This window comes from Halictus rubicundus, unplaced genomic scaffold (genome assembly GCF_050948215.1).
Source record: "Halictus rubicundus isolate RS-2024b unplaced genomic scaffold, iyHalRubi1_principal scaffold0142, whole genome shotgun sequence".
NCBI classification, from domain to species: domain Eukaryota; kingdom Metazoa; phylum Arthropoda; class Insecta; order Hymenoptera; family Halictidae; genus Halictus; species Halictus rubicundus.
The window spans coordinates 508,392-513,960 of NW_027488683.1; positions in this window are offsets into that span (position 1 = coordinate 508,392).

Sequence of the window (5,569 nt, forward strand, 5' to 3'; positions counted from 1 at the left end):
CCTCAATCTTATCCTATCCTCTATCCTCTCCTATCCTTTATACTAACCAATCCTCTATCCTATCCTATCCTCTATCCTATCCTATCCTCTATCCTATCCTATCCTCTATCATATCCTATCCTCTATCCTATCCTATCCTCTATCCTATCCTATCCTCTATCCTATCCTATCCTCCATCCTATCCAATCTTCTATCCTATCCTATCCTCTATCCTATCCTATCCTCTATCCTATCCTATCCTCTATGCTATCCTATCCTCTATCCTATCCTATCTTCTATCCTATCCTATCCTCTATCCTATCCTATCCTCTATCCTATCCTATCCTATCCTCTATCCTATCCTATCCTCTATTGCCTGCTCTATCCTATCCTATCCACTATCCTATTCTATCCTCAATGCTATCCTATTCTCTATCCTCACCTATCCTTTATACTATCCAATCCTCTATCCTATCCTATCCTCTATCCTATCCTATCCTCCATCGTCTCCTATCCTCTATCCTATCCTATCCTCTATCCTATCCTATCCTCCATCGTCTCCTATCCTCTATCCTATCCAATCCCCTATCCTATCCTCGATCCTATCCTATTCTCTATCGTCTGCTCTATCCTATCCTATCCACTATCCTATCCTCTCCTCAATGCTATCCTATTCTCTATCCTCACCTATCCTTTATACTATCCAATCCTCTATCCTATCCTATCCTCTATCCTATCCTATCCTCCATCGTCTCCTATCCTCTATCCTATCCAATCCCCTATCCTATCCTCTATCCTATCCTATCCTCAATCCTATCCTATCCTCTATCATATCCTACCCTCTATCCTATCCTATCCTCTATCCTATCCTATCCTCTATCCTATCCTATCCTCTATCCTATCCTATCCTATCCTCTATCCTATCCTATCCTCTATCCTATCCTATCCTCTATCCTATCCTATCCTCTATCCTATCCCATCCTCCATCCTATCCAATCTTCTATCCTATCCTATCCTCTATCCTATCCTATCCTCTATCCTATCCTATCCTCTATCCTATTCTATCCTCTATCCTATCCTATCCTCTATCCTATCCTATCCTCTATGCTATCCTATCCTCTATCCTATCCTATACTCTATCCTAACCTATCCTCTATCCTATCCTATTCTCTATCCTATCCTATCCTCTATAATATCGTATCCTCTATCATATCCTATCCTCTTGCCTATGATATCATCTACCCTATCGTATCCTCTATCCTATCCAATCTCCTACCCTATCCTCTATCCTATCCTATCCTCTATCGTCTGCTCTATGCTATCCTATCCACTATCCTATCCTATCCTCAATGCTATCCTATTCTCTATCCTCACCTATCCTTAATACTATCCAATCCTCTATCCTAACCTATCCTCTATCCTATCCTATCCTCTTTCCTATCCTATCCTCTATCCTATCCTATCCTCTATCCTAACCTACCCTCTATCCTATAATATCCTCTATCCTATCCTATCCTCAACGCTATCCTATCCTCATTCCTATCCTATACTCCATTATATCCTATCCGCTATCCTATCATATCCTCTATCCTATAATATCCTCTATCCAATCCAATCCTCTATCCTATCCTCTATTCTATCCTCTATCCTATCCTATCCTCTATCCTATCCTCTATCCTATCCTATCCTCTATCCTATCCCTATCCTCTATCCTATGCTATCCTCTATCCTATCCTATCCTCTATCCTATCCTATCCTCTATCCTATCCTATCCTCTATCCTAACCTATCCTCTATCCTATCCTATCCTCTATCCTATCCTATCATCGATCCTAACCTACCCTCTATCCTATCCTATCCTCTATCCTATCCTATCCTCAACGCTATCCTATCCTCATTACTATCCTATACTCCATTATATCCTATCCGCTATCGTATCATATCCTCTATCCTATAATATCCTCTATCCTATCCAATCCGCTATCCTATCCTCTATCATATCCTCTATCCTATCCTATCCTCTATCCCTATCCTCTATCCTATCCTATCCTCTATCCTCTCCTATCCTTTATACTAACCAATCCTCTATCCTATCCTCTATCCTATCCTATCCTCTATCCTATCCTATCCTCTATCCTCTCCTATTCTCTATCCTATCCTATCCTCTATCCTACCCTATCCTATCCTGTATCCTAACCTATCCTCTATCTTATCCTATCCTCTATCCTATCCTATCCTGAACCCTATCCTATCCTCATTCCTATCCTATACTCCATTATATCCTATCCGCTATTCCTATCATATCCTCTATCCTATCCTCTATCCTATCCTCTATCCTATCCTCTATCCTATCCTCTATCCTATCCTCTATCCTATCCTCTATCCTATCCTCTATCCTATCCTCTATCCTATCCTCTATCCTATCCTATCCTCTATCCTATCCTATCCTCTATCCTATCCTATCCTCTATCCTATCCTATCCTCTATCCTATCCTATCCTCTGTCCTATCCTATCCTATCCTCTATCCTATCCTATCCTCTATCCTATCCTATCCTCTGTCCTATCCTATCCTCTATCCTATCCTATCCTCTATCCTATCCTATCCTCTATCCTATCCTATCCTCAATCCTATCCTATCCTCTATCCTCTCCTATCCTTTATACTAACCAATCCTCTATCCTATCCTCTATCCTATCCTATCCTCTATCCTATCCTATCCTCTATCCTATCCTATCTTCTATCCTATCCTATCCTCTATCCTATCCTATCCTCTATCCTATCCTATCCTCTATCCTATCCTATCCTCTATCCTATCCTATCCTGTATCCTATCCTATCCTCCATCCTATCCAATCTTCTATCCTATCCTATCCTCTATCCTATCCTATCCTCTATCCTATCCATTCCCTATGCTATCCTATCCTCTATCCTATCCTATCCTCTATCCTATCCTATCTTCTATCCTATCCTATCCTCTATCCTATCCTATCCTCTATCCTATCCTATCCTCTATCCTATCCTATCCTATCCTCTATCCTATCCTATCCTCTATTGTCTGCTCTATCCTATCCTATCCACTATCCTATTCTATCCTCAATGCTATCCTATTCTCTATCCTCACCTATCCTTTATACTATCCAATCCTCTATCCTAACCTATCCTCTATCCTATCCTATCCTCTTTCCTATCCTATCCTCTATCCTATCCTATCCTCTATCCTAACCTACCCTCTATCCTATCCAATCCTCTATCCTATCCTATCCTCAACGCTATCCTATCCTCATTCCTATCCTATACTCCATTATATCCTATCCGCTATCCTATCATATCCTCTATCCTATAATATCCTCTATCCTATCCAATCCTCTATCCTATCCTCTATCCTATCCTCTATCCTATCCTATCCTCTATCCTATCCTATCCTCTATCCTATCCTATCCTCTATCCTATCCTATCCTCTATCTTATCCTATCCTCTATCCTATCCTATCCTCTATCCTAACCTATCCTCTATCCTATCCTATCCTCAATCCTATCCTATCCTCAACGCTATCCTATCCTCATAACTATCCTATACTCCATTATATCCTATCCGCTATCGTATCATATCCTCTATCCTATAATATCCTCTATCCTATCCAATCCTCTATCCTATCCTCTATCATATCCTCTATCCTATCCTATCCTCTATCCTATCCTCTATCCTATCCTATCCTCTATCCTCTCCTATCCTTTATACTAAATTATCCTCTATCCTATCCTCTATCCTATCCTATCCTCTATCCTATCCTATCCTCTATCCTATCCTATCCTCTATCCTATCCTATCCTCTATCCTATCCTATCCTCTATGCTATCCTATCCTCTATCCTATCCTATCCTCTATCCTATCCTATCCTCTATCCTATCCTATTTTTTTTTTTTTTTTTTTTTTTCGAGGAGGTAATCTCGTTACGGATACCGAACCCCCCCGGGGGGATGTCCGGGTTATGTGGGACTCCTCGGCTGGTTTGTGCAACGCCGAGTATACCCACTAACTCCTCCCCGTCCGTCCCTAGACTCCTGGGGGCACCCGTGCTCTGCGCGCGCATGTCAATCCGGTGTGCCCCCGCCTTAGCATACCACCCGGGGGGGGGGCGACGCGGCCCCCTCCCGTACCTACTCTATCCGAAGGCACCACGCAACGGACGACGTGGCGCCTTCCCCACCTGTTAGGCCGCCCGATGAGCATCCGGGCCCCCGCCCGAGATGCCCGGCGGCCTCCGGGGACGCCGTTGGTGACCGAGTGTAGGGGGATATCCGATCCCCCGCCTCGAGATCATCAAGGCGTCCCCGCTCGCGTCAGAGGCGTCGCAACGGGGGTACGCCCCCGGGGCGTACCCTGCGCCGCCTCCCCCCCTTCGGCCGGGGATCGTGATTACGCTCCCGATCCGTTCCGCAGCCTCCTTCCGCAGCATAACCCGCTCGCAGAAGGAAGCGAACCCCCTCCACGCCTCCTCGCCACCGGCTGCCGCAGCGACGACAGCCGGGAGCGAGAGGTCGTGGCCCACCGCGCGCCGCAGGGCACGGCGCTCTCCCCCCCATGCCGGACACTCCTCCAGAGTGTGTTGCGCCGTGTCCCGCGGCTCGCCGCAGTGGTGACACGCCTCCTCGGTCTCCCTCCCGATGCGACACAGGTAGTCGCCGAAGCACCCGTGCCCGCTCATCACCTGCGTCACACGGTAGGAGACCCTATGCCCCATCCATCCCCTGTTCCATTGATCGAACACCGGGAGGATGGCCCGAACGGCCCGCCTCTCGCCCTCCCTCGTCCCGGGAAGGCTATCGCGCCACTCCCGGGCTGCGTGCCGCCGAGCATGTCGCCTGAGCTCATCCACCATGAGCCGCGCCTGATCGGGGCCACCCCCCGGAGCCGGAGTTCCCTGGAGTGCGTATGCACATCCGCCAACACGCGGGCCTCCAGCTCGAGGGGGATCAGCCCCGACATCACCATCGCCGTCGCGTATGAAATGGTGCGGTACCCCCGCACGATGCCTATGGCCAGCCTGCGCTCGATGCGACGCAGCAGCGACCGTGTGCCGCCACTGCGCCCCCTAGCCAAGACATCGCGCGCCCATACAGGGGCTCCGTACAGGACCAAAACTCGCACCAACCACCGCGAACAGACGACGCACCCATCCACAGGGTCCCCCGAGATTCGGGAGAAGGCGCCCGAGCGCAGCGGTCGCCCTCTCCGCCCGGGGCGCCAGCGACTCAAGGTGGCGGTCAAAACGCCACCGGCCGTCAAGCTCGAGTCCCAGGTACCGCATCTGGGACCCGACCCTGACCATCCCCTCCCTCACGCAGATCCAGCACTGGGGAGGCGCCGCCAACCGGGCCGAGCGGAGAAACCACATGGCCCTGGTTTTCTCGACGGACACCTCTAGGCCCAGCGACCGGATCGCGCGCACCGCGCGCCACGCGCCGCGTTCCGCCAGGCAGATGGCCTCCTTCGCATACCTCCCGGTGGCCAATACCAGCGTGTCGTCGGCGTAACACGTCAGGCTGACCCCGGGAGGCATCTCCTCCCGCAGGACGCGATCGTACGCAAGAT